The sequence below is a fragment of the Sus scrofa genome, chromosome 7 (assembly GCF_000003025.6).
Source record: "Sus scrofa isolate TJ Tabasco breed Duroc chromosome 7, Sscrofa11.1, whole genome shotgun sequence".
Taxonomy (NCBI): domain Eukaryota; kingdom Metazoa; phylum Chordata; class Mammalia; order Artiodactyla; family Suidae; genus Sus; species Sus scrofa.
This window is the reverse complement of record NC_010449.5, coordinates 97,115,170-97,133,799: the sequence shown is the minus strand read 5'-3', so window position 1 is coordinate 97,133,799 and position 18,630 is coordinate 97,115,170. Positions and strand designations below refer to the sequence as shown.

At 47.6% G+C, this 18,630-nt stretch overlaps 1 protein-coding gene across 1 annotated transcript in view; it reads left to right on the top strand.

Annotated features, from left to right (window-relative positions):
- The window catches only part of ELMSAN1 (ELM2 and Myb/SANT domain containing 1), a 68,718-nt gene continuing 58,651 nt past the window's right edge, over window positions 8,564-18,630 (top strand). Inside the window, 1 exon segment of the mRNA XM_021099496.1 lies at window positions 8,564-9,500. The gene's annotated coding sequence lies outside the window, so the exon portion shown is untranslated.

Here is an 18,630-nt window from a genome sequence, read left to right as displayed (position 1 = left end):
AATAGTAGCAAGAGTATCAACATTTTCTTGTGGGGGTTCCCGAGTCTTTCGATCCCAAAGACAACACAAAGAGGGCCAGGTGACACCTGCACACAGTGAGCCCAATCACATGAGGGGAATCCTAAGCTTAGGGACAGGAGGGACAGTACGCAGGGCTGTACTTTGCTCTGAGAAAGGCACTATCTTAAAAAGATAGTTTGGAACAAACTTTCAGGGAGCGGGCAGTCAGTGGCTCCGCTCACAAGGCACACTCACAAGGCCTGCAGAAATGTGACAAGCATGAGCTCACAGTCCTCCAGCTACACCACAAGGCCTAGGATGGGGACAGTGGGGATGTGGGAGTACAGGTGGGTTAATCCTGCCCTTGCATTATTGACTCTTAGTGGTTTCAATTATGGAAAGAACATTTGGAGGCCCATTTGTAGATTTTGGCACGTCTCACTTTTTGATGCCTATAGCTTTCTCAATTCACTGCCTTGACAGGATTTAGACAATTCAAATTCATTCCTTTGCAGAGCTGTTAGCAATTCCTAGAAGCTCCATAATGCCACAGAAGGAAGAATGAGCCTTCCAAATGTTATCTGCCTCCTGGCGATCATGTGCTGGGAGAACAGTGGTGACCATGCTACAGTCAGGTGTCCATATACACTTATCTCTTGCATCACGTCTGTCAACACCTATAATAAATGTGATAAGGTTTGCCAGTCACCACGATATAGCCACCAAGACTCCTGACTCGGTCTAGTGTCTCATTTGAAAACAATACTAGAGGCCAGGCTTTCACTGTTACATGGGCTCCATCTCTAAGGCAGCTGTTTTGAATCTATAGCCAAGATCCGGAATTCAGGCCTCTGGCTGTTAAGTCTCAGGACTATGAGTTTTGTTCCTCTGCCTGGGGGAGGATAATTCTTAGGCTAAAGGAAGGTCAAAGTGGCTCAGGACAAGAGCTCATAGGTTTTGCCAGAACCATACCAAGACCTGGAATATGGTCCACAAAGGGGTTCCGTGGCATTCCACAGGTCCTCTGGCTCTTTGCGACCACATCAGGTGGGAGTTAACCAATCGACAGGACTCAGATAGGGAGAACGTGGCAGGTGAGTCAGTGGCCACACCCTCCAACTCGGGACAAAGGGAAAAATTACATCAGGAAACCAGGCAAAGCCAACACTACAGGGCAAAGGCTGTTCAAATGGGAGAGGCTTAGAGAGTGATTCTAAAAGAGTGATGGAGGGGCCACCCAATTGTCCAGTTGATGTGCTGGGCAGCTCTAAATATATAACATAATATACATGTAATCTAGAGCTGGCCATCCAAAGTGGTCCTTCCATCTCATTGCCTTCTGGGGAACTCTATTTGGAATTAGGGTGTAGAAGGGGATACACTAAGGAGTCCACAGGGACTTGTGCCCTGTCAAAGAAACCCACAAACTACAGCATTGATACACAGTTCGTTGGAGCTACTGTGAAGAATTGCAGTTTGCAAATCTCCCCAAAGAGCTATGGCTCCTTGTCAACTCTATGTACTATCATGGTGTACAGTCTCTCGTTGTAATCCCCAAATATTACCACACCTGAATAGGAGGACTTCCTTTTCCCATAAGTCAGGAGACCTAAGGTAATCTCATGAATGTCTAGCAACTTCTTGGCCTGAGAACTCCAATGATACCTCCCACATTAATGCTAAGACTGATGTCTCAGGACCAATATTTATTACTGGCAGAGGATTGTAAGCAGACTTCCTCCCCCTTGTGCATCAAGTCTAACCTTTGAGCTATGCACAGGTGAATATAAATGTTCACCTGTCTCAGACAAGAAAAAAACACCGTGCAAACTGATTGAACCCCAACCTTGCTGGCTGACCCAGATCCCAGGAACACTGTGCAGGTTGCCTTGGCTCTTGGGTTTGTGTTTTTCTCATCGCTGTGAAAAGGAAGATTCATTGACAAACTCTGGGTGGTTATACAACTTTGCTGGGGAACTGTGGTCATCAAATGCACAGAGAATTTCCAAAGCGGCTTTCAAAAGCTGACTCTGGTTTACTTTTGTTAACCATTTCTATACTTGGCCTCTACATTGTGGCCTGCTGGTGCCCACAGTTATCAAGTCTGAGAAGCAGCTCCAAGAAACAGTTTGCATACTGGAGTTTCATCCCTAAACCAGGGGAGTATATGCGGATTGTACTTTCAAAGTACTGTCTCAGGCGTTCCCGCCATGGCGCAGCGGAAACGAATCCGACTGGGAACCATGAGGTTGAGGGTTCGATCCCCGGCCTCGCTCAGTGGGTTAAGGATCCAGCATTGCTGCGAGCTGTGGTGTTGGTCGCAGACGTGGCTCAGATCTGGCATTGCTGTGGCTGTGGCAACTACAGCTGGCAACTACAGCTCTGATTAGACCCCTAGCCTGGGAACCTCCATATGCGGCGCATGTGACCCTAAAAGGACAAAAAGACAAAAAGACAAAAAAAAAAAAAAACCCAAAGTACTGTCTCAGAGTTTCTGGTAGCCTGTTACTCTGGGAACCTCCCAGTGAGCTGGCATTCTGGGACTGTGCCTGACCCACCCAGCCAGACTTCCTGCTCAAATTGTAATCTGAAAACTGGGGCTTCTAATAGACATTGTAATACATGTATCTAATACATGAAGCAAACACTTCCCAGAAAATACCATATTTAGAAAATGCTCCTGCAATAGTTTTCTATGGCTACTGTAACACATTACCACAAAATTGGTAGCTTAAAACAACAGATTTTTATCTAACAAGCTAAAATCAAGGTGTCAGGAGGGCTGCATTCCTTTCTGAGCCTCTATGAAAGAATCTGTTTCCCTGCCTTTTCCAGTTTCCAGATGTTGCCTGAATTTTTTGGCTCCTGACCCCTGGCTTCTCTTCAAAGCCAGCAACTTTGTATCTCTCATCATTCTTCCGTAGTCACATCTCCCTCTGAATGATTCCTCTTCTGCTTCCCTTTTCTACTTTTAAGGATCTTTGATTACATTTGTCCACCCTGAGGATCCAGAATAATCTCCTTAATTTAAGATTAGCTAACTAGCAGAGTTCCATTGTGGTCTGGTGGGTTAAGAACCTTACATTATTGCTGCTGTGGCACAGGTTCGATCCCTGGCTCAGGAACTTCTTCTGCATGCTTTGGGGGCAGCCAAAAAAAAAAAAAAAAAAAAAAAAAAGATTAACTAATTAGCAACCTTAATTCCCCTTTGTCATATAACCTGGTATATCCATAGGTTCTAGAGATTTGGACATGGACATTTTGGAGTGGACTGTAATGCTGTCTACTTTTATTTCTTTTTTTGCAGTGCCTGCAGCATATGGAAATTCTCGGGCCAGGGATTGAAACTGCGCCACAGCAGCAATCAGAGCCGATGCAGTGACAATGCTGAGTCTTTAACCTGCTTCTGCACAGGAGAACTCCTCTATGGCTCCTCTCTTGGGTTACATGTGGCTAATTGGAGGTAAGTAATATCTTACTTTAAAAACTTCTCCCTGTCTCTCTTCCCAGCTGGACTCAGTACAGTGGCCAAACATTTTAACTTAAACTGTATCTTAAATATCCAGTCTATAGATGATTCAACTTCCCCCATGAGCTGATGGTTAGGGGGATTTTTCCCAAAAGTCCAATTTGGGGGTCTTGGGGTAATATGCTATCTGTACAGAATTCTATTATTTGGTGACTGATTTACTTATTTAAATGATGCTTAAGGAACACATATATAAGAACTTTACAATCTAATTTAATTCTTATAACAACCTTATCAAGCATGTACAATTACTATCATCATCCTCATTTTACAGACAAGGAAACTAGGGCACTAAAAGGCTAAGCAGCTTGTCCAAGGTTGCACAGGCAGTATGTAGCAGAGATGGGACTTGAAGCCAAGCAGCGTGTGGGCAGCCTAGAATCCTTGCTCCTAATCACCATACCAAGTTGCCTCATCCTCTTGGTTTCTGTTGGCTCTGAATGCCCCCACTGATACTGGTTATGGCACATGAACTTGTGCATTCTTCAGCAAAGCCATGCCCTTCTTCCCAGCACTGGCTTCTTCCCTTTGCAACTAGGTGCTCATTTTCCCCTGTGTTCTCTCTAGTATAGACCCCTGACTTCCCTGAGCTTGCTAGGGTCACCCTACCCCACCAGGGCAGTCCCACAGCAGGCTGCTGGCTCTCAACATCATAGCCAGGCCATGTGGACACCTTGGGGACTCAGAAGTACTAAGCCTCGGGGCCTCTATTTGCCCACCCGGCTTGACCACCAGGCTCACTTGGACATGGCATCCCTCTATTTGGAGGCAAGTTCATCCCACAATTCCAGCGGGGACCTGGGTGAGAGCACCCCTGTGCCTGTAGTAAGGCTCATTAGGTAATGCATATTTCCTGCTTCCATCCGAAACCTGGAAAGAGGAAGAAGCATGATGCATTTCTGATCCTCTTCTCTCTGCTCTTTCCCCTCCCACCATCCAGCAGGTCAGAAAAAATAGTGGCTACTCTTGCACTGCCTGAGAGCTGACCTAGCTGGCCTGGGTGGCAGGGGCCTCTGCTCTGTTTAGAGGGGACTCAAGGAGCTGGTCCTTCAGGCTTGGCCTGGACTCACTAAGGACGGAGAATCTGGAAGGATTTGGAAACTCCAAGTCATGACTTGTGTCTTTAACTATGCAATGGGACAATTCCTTGAGGCCTGGCCCATTGTAGGCCTTCAGTATATGGTACTTATTTATTACTCTCTAAACCCAGACCTTTCAGGCTTCTTTGCCTGCATGTAGGAAATATATTTACCCTATGACTCTATACGAATATACATATCCATTGTACACAACTAAACCTATACAAAACAACACTTATTATTTAATGCAATGCGTCCAGTAATTTAAAAAAATTTTTTTTTAAAGAAAAACACTGGTGGTAACCCACTGGTGGTGTTCCTTCTCTGGAACCTGCTTCCTTCTCTGGAAACACACCGGGCCCTGTGCAAACCTTGATTATAACATGTCTCATATTGCCTTGTATTTTATGTGTCTTTTTCTCCCACTAGGGAGAGACTTCATCCTTTTTATCTTTGCATCCCTAGCACAGCCATCAGCAGACATTCAGTAGGAGTTGTTTGAAGGGGAATGAAAGCTGCCTGCTTATGAAAAAGGACAGTGGTTTCTCTTATCAAAGGCACACAGGGAGTTCCCACTCAGTGGTTAACAAATCCGACTAGGAACCATGAGGCTGCAGGTACGATCCCTGGCCTTGCTCAGTGGGTTAAGGATCCAGCATTGCTGTGAGCTGTGGTACAGGTTGCAGACTCAGCTCGGATCCTGCGTTGCTGTGGCTCTGGCGTAAGTCGGCGGCTACGGCTCCGATTCGACCCCTAGCCTGGGAACCTCCATATGCCGAGGCAGCGGCCCAAGACATGGCAAAAAAAAAAAAAAAAAAAAAAAAAAAAAAAAGGCACACACATCACCTAGTTCTGGTGTTGGCGAACTCAGACCTTATCAGTGAGCAACCTGGGCTCAGGACAGGATTTCTACACAAGTTAGTTCATACAGAACTAACCGGTAAAAAGACCTCAACATGTAGAGAATGAAGACCGGAGACTTTGACTATTCCCCTTTCCTTGATTTTTTTTTCCTGAGTGAATCTGTTTGCTAGAATGTCTTTATGTCCTCCCCAGTAATTTAATAATATAAAACTGACTGTGCAGACTCAAAATTCAGGGCATTTAGTATTTTTGCAAAGCCAGACTCTAGGAAACGTTCCCATTGCTGCACGCATTGGATGTGGTTTAGGTAGCAAAGTAAATGACCTAACAAGGAACGTATGTGCTGAGCCTGGTTCCTGTTAAATTAATAGATTCACGTTCTGGCACATCTACAACCTCACAAGTCCTAGCAACCGGATGATGGCATGGCAACACAGCAGCTGCGGCCACTGCATATGAGAAAAATCAGAGCCTCGTGTCTCTGGAGGGAAACTGAACAGGGCCCTACAATTGCCAGCTTCTATGAGATTGGCTGAGGGGGAGGGGGACATGGGGGGAGAAGCACAAGTAGGTGCCTACCTGGTAAGGGATGAAGGAGTGTACATCTTTCCTGCTTCCTAAAACTTTGTTTTGTGTTTTTAAAGTAAATAATTAGCTCCAGTCAGAGAGGAAATGATGCTGAGAGAAAGATAAGCATCACACGGACAGAATGTTCTTTGTAGCCCTGGAAGCAGTGTGGAGGCGATTCTTATCAGCTAGTCCACGGCTTGCTCTTTGACTGCAGGATCACAAGCCTTTCTTCCTAGCATTTGGACCCCCACTGAAAAGCCTTCTGGCTGCCACGGTTGAAGGCCCATTTTTCAAGCTCCCTTTCCAGGACCAAGGCCTGACTCCACAGTCACTAATTGTGCCAAGGCCTTGGGGATCAGGGCAGGTATCCCGAGGAGGAGGAAGAGGACACCTGGACAGATGACAATTCTTGTGACACAAAGACATCCTGCACATACTATCTGGTTGATGACACCTAGTACCAGGGCTGCCTGGGACTGAGCAGCAACCAAAACCTGCTGACCCAGTTTAAATTCAAGGATGACCTTTGCTCTGTAAAAGGTGTGAGGGCTAGGCCTCCGGTTATTAGGATTTATGTGTTAGAAGTTACCATTGTAGCTCAGTGGTAATGAATCCAACTAGTATCCATGAAGATGTGGGTTTGATCCCTGGCCCCGCTCAGTAGGTTAAGGATCCAGCATTGCCGTGAACAGAGGTGTAGGTTGCAGGCACGGCTCAGATCTGGTATTGCTGTGGCTTGTGGCATAGGTGGGCAACTGCAGCTCTGACTTCGACTCCTAGCCTGGAAACTTCCTATGCCACAAGTGCAGCTCTAAAAAGAAAAAAAAAAGATTTATGTGTTACACCTAGGTCTGGTCCAGGACCCTGTCTCTTTCTCCATGTTCTGCTTTCCAGGTGAGGGCCCAGAAAGTCTGTGTGGGTTTGTCATTGGGCCCATGATAACTCACTTCTCTTTTGGCCTATGCATTAGTGATCTATGGCTGTGTAACAAATGACTCCAAAACATAGCAACTTAAGACCACAAATATTTATTTTCTTCCAGTGTCTGTGGGTCAGAAATCCAGGCAGCTCAGGTGGATGCCTCTGCTACAAGGACTCTCATGAGGCAGCTCTAGGCTGGGGTTGAAGTTCTCATCCGAAGGCTCGATTGGCTTGGGGGTAGGGGGAGGTAACCTTTCCCAAGCTAACTCATGTGGTTGTTGGCAGGCCTCAATTCCTGTCTACAGGGCTGCCTAAGGACATGGCAGCTAGCTACTCCCACAGTGAATGATCCAAGAAAGAACAAGAAACAGAGAACTCAAGGTGGAAGTGGCAGGGTTTTTTATAACCTTGTCTCAGCAGTGACATCACATGACTTCTGCCATATGCTGAACGTTACAACTGAGTCAATTAGTCCAGCCCACACTCAGGAAGAGGAGATTACACAGGGCATGAATACCAGGAGGTGGGGGGGGGGGATCACTATCAGCAGGGGGCTGTCTTCCAGTGTGCTCACCATACCTTCCACGCTTTGTGATACTCCAGCAAATGCAGCCCTATGCAGAGAAAAAGTAATACGTGTCTGCGCATTCATAAGTGTCAGGCCTTCACACTTTTACACTGTCTACTAATTATTCCCCGGCATGCGGAAATACTGAATATTCATGGAATTGTGACTGAGAATTCAGACCCACAACACTGAACAAAGAAATATTCTGCTTTTGTTCTGGCAAATACGGAGTATCACGTGATTGCTTTTAGAAACCTGGGTGACATATTCTCTCTGCGCCTCTTGATTATGTCATGGCTTGCTTTAAGCGGAAGGCATTAAGGAATTACTTCTATTTCAAAACCGAATTGGATAAACCCTCCAGCACCACCCTGCAAACAGTGTGATGTCATAAAAATTTCAGAGGACTATAATCATTGAGAGTCTAATAATGCACTTATTTCTCAAAGCAATACTATTTTTCTTACATGGTGCATTTTATATTTATAATGTGCCATTAATAATGTCTCAGTAGAAATTAGAATAGAGCATAAAAGGCTGCAATGTGGGGGATTTTATGTTGCTAGGAAAGCGTCCATCTTCACACTCCTAACCTTTGGCTGAGTCTGCACTTGTGGCTTCCCACTAGGTATTAACACAGACCTGGGGATCATTTCTCAGATGTCACTTTCTATCAATTTTACATCCACCTTTCTGGACAAAGCCTTCACTCAACTCTCTGGTTTCCTGTGCTTTAGTAAAAAGATGAAGCATTAGAACGGGAGGTTCTGTGATCTGGCCAATGGGCTAGTAGGAGCCGCATTTAGGGAAAAAGGGAAAATTGTTGAGCTCTAACTGATGCTTTTGAACCACCTTTGAAAAGGTCCCTGTTTTCACAACAAGCTACAATGAAGCTAATGTTTCTGTTATGAAAGCCCTCCACTGCAGTTTCAAATGTCTGCTTTTTTTTTTTTTTTTTTCTTAACCACAGCAAAGGCTAACCCGTTTTCTCTCCAGAGTTACCAGATCAGGAATTCTTCCCGAAAGGCTGCTCTTTAACTACTTTGTTGCTATTTATCAGAAACCAGAAAGATAGTTTTTCTTGTTATGCTTTTTAATACGGCGAGCAAATTTATTTTGAGAATGATAAATTTCAGAATTACTCCTGCCTGAAGCTCCTCTTGTCAGGGCTCCACCCTACCCTCCAAGTCACTTTTGGTCCATGACGAAACACGGAATGCATCAGGCCCCAAAGAGATCTGTGAAATTCAGTGTAAAGGAGGAGGTGGAAATCGCGGGGGAGGATTTTGAAACTATTTTGCAGCCCCAACTTGGGCGCTGAAAGAGCCCCCTGAAGGCTGATAAATACGGAACGTCCTGTGCCCATATGATCAGTGGAAATGACGAAGAACGTGCAGATCCTATGAGGGGACGTGAGGAGAGGAGGCTTGCGTTTTAAGGTCCAGTTTAGTCATTATTTGGTTAAAAACAAAAAACAAACCAAAGCAAATACACAGAGCACTCTGCTCTCTAGCACGACCTAGCCTCAACGCCACACTGAAAAAACTTTCTCTTCCTACTTCCTCACCCTTTGTTTCTCCTGGAACCTCAGCTTTGGGTCCCTGAACCCCAACACCATCTCCCCCACCCAGCCTGAGAGGAGGCGCGACTTCACTTCTTCGGCGCGAAAACGACCCGGCTGGAGCGAGCTTGACCGCGAGGGGTGCAGGCTCGGCGGACCGCTGCCCTCTTCCTCCCGCAGCCGAGGGCGCGCAGAGCCGGGGGCGCGGGCGGCTGCAGGGCCCGGCGCGCCACCGCGCGCGAGCTGCTGGGCCACAGCCCGGGCCGCGCCACCCGCTCCGCGAGGAAGTGACGACTGCGCCGTCCCGAGAGCAACAAAGTTTGAGTCTGCGGGCCGTGTCTGCGGGCCGTGCTCGCCTGCGCCCCGCGCCTCGCACCCCTCTGAGCGGCCCCGGGATCCAGCGCGCAGGTGAGCCGCGGGGCTCGGCGCCCCCTTCGCTGCCGGGGCGCCGACGTGGGGCTGGGAAACGTTCTGGGCCGGAGCTTGGCCGCGCGGGCGGGGATTTGGCGGGCCGGGCAGGGCCGGCTGCGCTGGGCTTGCGTGCGGAGGGCGCTGCAGGGAGGGAGCTCGGCCGAGAGCCGGGCCTCGAGCTGAGCCCCAGTGGTCGCAGGTTTGCCGCGGGACTTAAATCAGCCAGGGCTGCAGCCGGGCCGCTCCAGGCGCCGTTGGCGAGCGGAGGGGTGCAGGGAAGGGGCTTCCCGCGGCCTGCGTCCCGGGCTAGTTGTCCGCCCGGCGCCCCCCATCCCCACAGGCTGGGCGCAGCCGCCCTCCAGTCCCCGCCCGGTGCTTCCCAGGGAAGCGTGCTCTTCCTCTTCGCAGCCCTCGCTGAGGTCGCAGGAAGGAAGTTAAAGGAACTTTCCCCCCATTTTTCTTTGCTTGGCCCCCCAGTGACGAAGAGCAGAGCAACTAGGCAGTTTGGGAAAACAACCCTACGCATTTCCAAAAAGCAAATCCAGAATTGCCCCTTAAGTCCCTTTTGAATAAATTCCGCTGACACCCCCCCCACCCTTTCTCCTCCTACACCACGTCCCGAACCTGACAGTAATCACTAAGTCCTAACACTTTGCAATTTAGCCATAAAAACTGTCAGCACACCCACGTACATATGTGAGTGTTTTCTATATAAAACTGCAAAACCCGCTTCCAGTGGACTCTGTGGCATCTCGCTCTTTACTGTTTGCAAAAGCTGCTAGGGCTTCGTGAATGTGCTTGGGAACTTTGATGGTGATTCCCGCCGCCCTCTGTACCCTCGTGGCGCAGGGTTGCCTTTTTTTTTTTTTTTAAAGAGCAGCTGAGAAGTTTGTGACATCCCTGCAAACTAACTTGGGACTGGCGGACCTATGCCGGGTGGCGCCCAGGCTCCCTGGCTTGGAGTCTGCAAGTGCAGTAGCAGCGGCCCGCGGTGGGGACGCGTCAGTGTGTGCAGGAATGTAGGTCCCTACCGTGGAGACTCCGACATGGGATGTCTAGAGGTTGAATGGTGCAGTTCCTAGCATCAGCTTCCTGCCGGCCTGTAATTACAGCGTGATTGCACAGTCAGGCATTGTTGGCGTGGATGTTTATACACAGGCTATTGTGCAAGACCTCGGTGGCAGCGAGCAAAACGCAGATTTGCATTGCAAATCCCCAGAACAGATCTGGGCCTGGGCTGCAGTGGCCAAGTTCTTTTTGGCCTTTCACCTTAGCTAGATGATTTATTTCCTTGCCTCTCCCTTAACCTCGGACAATTTGCCACACGCCAGAGACGTGAAGTGTACCCAGGAGGGCAGGATCCGTCCACTCCTACCTCAGGCAGCCTGAACGCTGTCCCAGGATTTGTACCCTTATTTGTGCCTGTAGAAAATGTGGGATGACATCAGCAGGAAGAGGAGATGGGAGATGGCTATCGACCTCCCCAAACGGGAAAGCAGTTTGAATTAGCAAAATTGCATGGTGGCTGGATCGGGGCCTGCTTGCAAAGAGGACACGTCAGACGTGTGACTGGGCTGGTGAGCTAGACTTTGAGCCTTGAAATGTCAGCTGCAGAAGTATATAGGTGGGTCCTAATTCCTTTATTGTGTTCTGGGCAAAGGGGAACAGTGCTGCAGCGTTTGAGACTGTGTGTCTGTGACAGTGTCTGGGCTGGGGGTGGGGGAGGTGGAGGAGTGACTCATGTTCATTTTCTCTCAAGGAGTCCCGGGGCCCCCTTCGTGAGTGAAGCCTGCTGCACAGAGCAGGGTGGGGGTCCACACACCCATTGAGCCGCTGGGCCGCAGGAAGGGAGCTAAGCTTTCAAGTGTGGAAAGAAGGCAAACAGGTTCTCCCTGAAGGCCTCAGAGGTGGCTGACTGTAGCAGAGAGATTTAAACACAGTCAAAAACATGTACAGGATGCACGCAGGGCCATTCTTCAAACATGCCAAGTCTCAGCCCACTCTCTCCTTGCCCTCGGCAGAAGACTCTGCCAGGGCAGCGCTTGGCCCTGCTGAGAGTACTGTATGACTCGGTGGCACCGCCTTGCTGCTGGGCTGGGGCAGCCTCTCTGCTCAGCGTGGCAGGTACTGATGGCCTTGGCACCCCAGAGCTTCCCCATGCCTGGCCTTCTCCCCAACCAGGTGACTGAGTTTCACCTGGGGGGAAATGCACTTTTGCAGTCTTGTTGTGCCAACTGTGTGTCATGGGCACAGTGACCATGTGTCAAGCCAAAGTGTGTGTCAAGGCTGTGTGCTTCCAGAGACTCAAGGAGAAACCTGTGAAATCAGGACATTTCTGGAAAGTCGGGGACCTGCAGACATAGTTGCCACAGGGGAATGAAGGTTAGAGCAAAAATATCACTCAGGTAGGAGTTCCCATGAGTTGCACAATCCTTTGTTTTGGGTACATCTGGGCTTTTACTGGATTTGACTGTCAAGGTCCTGTTAGCTATAGCCCCAGACTGGGGCTGCTTTAGTAAGAGCCTAACTGGAGCCCAGCACTAGTCTGGAGGGGCGGAAGAGGGGAACGAAGGAAAGACAGCTTTTTTTTTTTTTTTTCTGCTTTTTAGGGCCACACCCACGGCACGTGGAAATTCCCAGGCTTTGGGTCAAATTGGAGGTACAGCTGCTAGCCTACACCACAACCACAGCAACTCGGGATCTAAGTTGTGTCTGCGACCCACACCACAGCTCATGGCAACGCCGGATCCTTAACCCACTGAGTGAGGTCAGGGATCGAACCCGAGTCCTCATGGATCCTAGTTGGGTTCATTAACCACTGAGCCATGAAGGGAACTCCTGGGAAAGACAGCTTTGCCTTTGCAGTCCTTTGTGTAGAATGTGCAGAGACTGAAAGTGCTCAAAGGCCCTCAGGGAGTGTGGGCGGGAGAGTCGAGGAGAGGAGCCCCTGGCAAAGGCCAGAGAAGGGAGTTCCTGTTGTGGCGCAGTGGTTAATGAATCCGACTAAGAACCATGAGGTTGCGGGTTCGACCCCTGGCCTTCCTCGATCAGTGGGTTAAGGACCCGGCGTTGCCATGAGCTGTGGTGTAGGCCACAGATTCGGCTTGGATCCTGCGATACTGTGGCTGTGGTGTAGGCCAGTGGCTACAGCTCCAATTAGACCCCTAGCTTGGGAACCTCCATATGCCGTGGGAGGGGCCCTAGAAAAGGCAAAAAGACAAAAAAAAAAAAAAAAAAAAAAAAACCCAAAAAACAAAGGCCAGAGAAGGAAAAGAATGGATGTGTGTACATGTGTAACTGAATAACTTTATTGTACAGCAGAAATTATCACAACATTGTAAATCAACTATACTTAAAAAAAACTTTAATTAAAAAAAAAAAAAAAAAGGCCAGAGAAAGAAGACCCTCTGGAATTGTGGAGCCACCTGGAACAGTCACCCACCTGCCTGGCTTCAGTTCAGCCAGGCTCATTTTTGTGCATAGCTCGGGCCCTTCCCTGACTCTCTCAGCTTTGCCTCTGCATTCACAGAGCTTGCCCTGCAGTTGTACACAGCCTAGTTTAAGACCGGAAACTTAATCCTGACTTCCTCTCCCACCTTACGTAAATGCTGATTTATGGCCTAAAGTTGCTGCCCAGTTCACAGTCCCAGAGCAGCCCTGCCCCCTGCCTCACCACCCACAATTAGGAACACTGTTCAGAAAGTTCTGGAGTTCCTGTTGTGGCACAGTGGAAATGAATCCGACTAGAAATGATGAGGTTGCAGGTTCGATCCCTGGCCTTGCTCAGTGGGTTAAAGATCTGGCGTTGCCGTGAGCTGTGGGATAGGTCGCAGATGTGGCTTGGATCCCGCGTTGCTGTGGCTGTGGTTTAGGCCGGCAGCTGTAGCTTCAATCGGACCCCCAGCCTGGGAACCTCCATATGCTGCGGGTGTGATCCTAAAACAGCAAAAAAAGAAAAATGCTCTGAATCCAAACTGAGAATTTTTAAAAAAAATCATTGTATTGTTTTAAGAGGAGAAGCTATTTGGGTAGTTAGGAAACTCCCAGCAACTTTGGCAAAAACACCAAGGCGCCACGGAGAGAGGCAGATGGAGAAGTGCCCTGCAAGAGGGCGGTCTCAGTATGGAGGCCTTTTATGCTCTCCAGGCCCAATATTTATATTTCTGTTCATCTGCCTCCTCCCAGCTGCCTCCCTACACCACAGTCCTGTGTTTTGACATCACAACTAACCTCCAAAAAAGGAGGCAGAACCCTTCCAGCCAAAAGAGGGCATTCCAGACTCTGAAGAAAGTACTGCCGTTTTTCCAGATGCCTGGGAGTTCTAGCCTGCAAATGTTTCCTTCTTTAAAATGTACGTGCCTCCTTTCATTTCTCATTCTCACTGAAGCATCTCTTTGTGAGACCTTAAACCTTTTTTTCTTTCATCTCCGTGACACAGGGCAATGCTTTACGACTTTCTGTCTCAAGTGCCACTTGAAATACACACAGGTCTTTGAATAAGCCTGGGATAAAGGGCTCCTCTGTAATCTCACTTAAAACGCCTGTTTGCAAGGGTCACCCTCTTGCTCAGCAACCTTCAATGGCTCCCCACTGTCTACACAGCAAGGATCAGACTTCTAGGCTGATAGTCAGGGCCTCCCACACAGGGGTCTGGCCTCCCCTGCTCTCCGGCCCTAACCCTCTGCTCTGACCCAGTGACCCACTCTGTGTGTTTGTCCAGACTGCTGGTGGCAAGCACTCCTACCTCTCATGCTTCCTCAGACGTCTGGAAAGCCTCCTCTTTCCTCTCTTCTGCTTGGCTCATTCTTGCTCGCCTTTGTAGCCCTGTTCGTGTTCCCGTCCTTAAGAATTTCCTCTCTTCCACCCTGTGGGCCTCTCTCCCTGGGACTCCAGTAACATCGGGGCCCCCCGATAAAGAAAACCTTGAAACCCGGTCTAAAGGATTTTCAGCTTCTCCTTTGGACCATAGCTCCGATCATACCCTTCATTTAGCATCTTGTGCTTTCGGGTAGATCAGTGTTATCACTTTTCATTTAAACGGCAAGTCCCCGTTTTAAATATCTTTGTATCCCCAGCCCTGGTCTTGAACTCATAGCGACTCCCAGTGAATGTTTGCTGGTGGTGAGGAGGAGGAGGAGGATATAGCAGATGCAATGGCCTTCAGATAGTGATCACTGTACCTAGGGATACACACCCAAGCCAAGCAGCAAGGACCATGGTTCCCAGTCTTTATGTTCTGAACATTTACCTGGCCCTGCCTCCTTCTGCCTCTTAGACCCTCTCTGGGCCTCCTGGCTTTGCACCTCATCGTTCTACTTCTTTTCCAGCACCTCATCCCTCCAGGTGCCAGACAGTGTCTGTCCAGCTTCAGCACTGGCTCCTCCTTGTCCTGATTTGGGCCCAGTTGGCGTGGCCCACAGTGTCCTATGCCTGAGCACTGGCTCTCAGGGGAGAGCCTTGGTTACCCGCATTGGCCTGGTCTTCCAAGAGAACCAGACTGATAGAAGGAGGTAGGGCCGGCTCCCAGGCAAGACTTGTGAGGAAGGTAAAGAGATGCCTCCTAGTTGATTGCAGCTTTGAGTTGCCTAAACAGGTACCAACCTATAAAACTAGGCTAAACTATAAAACTGAGTCTTGGGGAGATCCTGGCTAAACCCTCACCTCAGCCTTAACTAGGAGGATTCTGTTGTCTCCTCCCAGTTCTCATGCTATTAATCTCAACCTTGCCATATAAGCTTTCTTTTTTAATTGAGATATAATTCACACACCATAAAATGCATCCTATACACTAGATTCCTTAAAATTTCTGTTTTATTTAAAAATAAAACCTGATAGATTTCCCCCCCCACTTTTCTACTTGAAAAGATAATATACAACCCAAGTGCCCATCAACAAACAAATGGATTGGATTTCTCTTTGGGTCTAGGGAGTTAAGGATCCAGCGTTGTCACTGGGTTACTGCTGTGGTACAGGTTTGATCTCTAGCCTGGGAACTTCCACATGCTGTGAGAATAGCCAAAAGCAAAACAAAACAAATGAATGGATAAAGAGGTGGTGTATATATACAATGGAATATTACTCAGCCATAAAAAAGAATGAAATTCTGCCACTTGCAGCAACATAGATGGACCTGGAGAACACTATGCTCAGTGAAATAACTAAGACAAAGACAAATACTGTATGATACCACTTATTGTGGAGTCTGAAAAAAATAATACAAATGATCGTATATGTAAAACAGAAACAGACTCACAGATATAGAAAACTAATGTTTACCGAAGGGGAGAGGAACGAGGAGGGACAAATTAGGGGTATGGGATTAAGAGATACAAACCACTGTGTGTAAAATAGATAAGCAACAGGGATATATTGTATAGCACAGGGAATTATAGTCATTATCTTGTAATGACTTGTAATGGAGTATAATCTGTAAAAAAAATCCTGAATCATTATGCTGTACACATGAAATGAATATACTACTGTAAATCAACTCTACTTCAATTTTTAAAAAATGGGTTTAGGCATATATGTAGTTCAAAATTCAAAGCAGGTAAGTTATTTAGTATAAAGTAAGTCTCAAAAATAGTTTCAACATAGATGGTAGATTACTGTATAGACATATACATACATACGTAAATGCACTAGAATTAGAAAAATAATAAACACCTACTTTAACCTTGAGGGAAGGAAGGAAGACCTTTTTAAAGAAAGAGACAAAACATAACCCATAAAAATATTGATAAATTTGATAACATAATACTTTGAAAAAATGAATTTCCCATCCTCTAATATTCCCCATTTCTTCGATCCTTCAGTGTCCCTGTCCTAGGCAACGACAGTTTGTCATCTTTCAGCTATGCTTCCAGATGTAGTTTCTGCACATGGAAAATATGAAGGAATTTCCTGTCGTGGCACCATGGAAACAAATCCGACATGAGGATAGAGGTTCGATCCCTGGCCTTGTGCAGTAGTAGGTCGGGGATCTGGTGTTGCCGTGAGCTGTGGTGTAGGTCGCAGATGTGGCTCGGATCCGCATTGCTGTGGCTGTGGTGTAGGCCGGCAGCTGCAGCTCTGGTTCGACCCCTAGCCTGGGAACTTCCAAAAAAGCAAAAAAAAAAAAAGAAAAAGAAAAAGAAAATATGAATAAATAAATACATGCTGGCATAGTATACACAGCGTTCTGCATTCTGTTTTTCACTTTTAACGTAACTAGGGGATTGTTCTCTATCAGTGCCCAGAGAGCTGCCTCATTTTTTCCATTGCCTAACTTGTATTCCACTGTATGAAAATACTGTCCTTTACTTAACCAGTCTACTTTTGAAGACCGTTTGGGTCGTTTCCAGTCTTTGGCTATTTTATATAGTGCTGCAGTCAATATGTTGAATTCCTTTTTTTTTTTTTTTTTTTTGGTCTTTTGCCCTTTTAGGGCCGAACCTGCAGCATATGGAGGTTCCCAGGCTAGGGGTTGAATTGGACCTGTAGCCACCGGCCTACGCCAGAGCTACAGCAACTCCAGATCCGAGCCATGTCTGCAACTTGCACCACAGCTCATGGCAACGCCAGATCCTTAACCCACTGAACAAGGCCAGGGATCGAACCTGCATTCTAATGGTTCCTAGTTGGATTCGTTTCCGCTGCGCCACAACAGGAACTCCTGTTGAATTCACTTTTAATTGAAAAGTGTTGATGAACATAGATGAGTGAAACTGGGATTTACCTAGAAAACTTTTTCTGAAAAGTTATGCATAAACTGTACTTCATAAACCAATATTGTTTAGAATCTGCTGTTTCCCAAAATAATCTGCTTTTAGAACTCTAGGACCTTTTACAACTTTTAGGATCTCAGGGACTGTTACCATCCAGCCCCTGGTTTTTGTTGTTGTTGTTGTTTGGCTGTGGCTATGGCATGTGGAGGTTCCTGGGCCAGGGATTGAACCCATGCCATAACGGCGACCTGAGGCACAGCAATGACAATGCTGGATCCTTAACCTGCTGAGCCGCCAAGGAACTCTAGTCCAGCTCCTGTTTTGTAGGAACTGCAGTTCTCAGAGAATTTAAAGCTGGGAAGGGTAACGGCGGTAAACTAAGATTCAGAGAGGATGAGTTACTTCTCTAAAGCCAAAAGTATTGAATGAAAGAGTCAGAGCAGAAAGCCCACGTTTATTTCCTTTCACCCTCCTGCCTTGATCATTTTAGCATAGTCATCCGTTCCAGCCTGTCTATTTGTAAACTGAGGATTTTGTTTACATTTTCCCATCTCTTCAGTTTCCCTAAGACAGTACACAAAGATTTAAAAAGAAAAAAAATTTGTGGGGGGCGGGGGGGAAACACACCAAAAGCCAGGTGGAAGCAAGGTCTTTAAGAAGAGAGTGGGATGCTAGAAGACCCGGGAACATGGCCCCAGCACCCCTGAGGATGGCCAGCATCCTCACTGGCCATTTACAGAACAGCAGCAGGGCTCTCAGCACTGCACGTGGCACAGCAAGGGGTGCAAAGTGGGGTCCCACCAGCCCCTTCCCTCAATGGGAGCCTGGCAGTCAGCTCTGAAATAGGTTGTACCCAAAAGGAAAAACAGACTCAGGGTGGATCTGTCTCCTAAAAGGATGGAATTTGGCAGAGTTGCATTTTCTGGGGGTCAGGTTCAAAAGTCAGTGGGTCAAGGAAAAGTAAGACTATGATCCAGATTAACCTCGGAAGTCCCCTCGAAGGGCACCAGGTGGGCGGCAGACATGCTGGCTCTTGATACTTAAATTCATCTTAGGCTGTTCCTCTAGTTCTGGAAGAAGTTGCAGTTTCTGAGGTTGAGCACCAGATGAAGTGGTTGGCTTGAGTTTGGTATGAGATGTGTGTGTGTTCAAATACTACAGTCTCGCTCAGCCTGCTCAGATGCTCATACTGTGGTATCCTGCAGGCAGCAGGCTTGGGGCTCTTAGCCCACACCCACCCATGAATAGATGGCGGGTTTCTAAGTTAGGACATAATCAGAGGTGGTTAAGCAAGAAAGGCCCTTAGGACGGGTGAGCAGGGTGTAATGGAGAGCTCCATGGAGTGGGTTTTACCTGCAGGATTGCAGAGGAAGAATTATGCTTGGGGTGACCTGTCCTTGCTGTGGGGCTGGGAGAGGGCA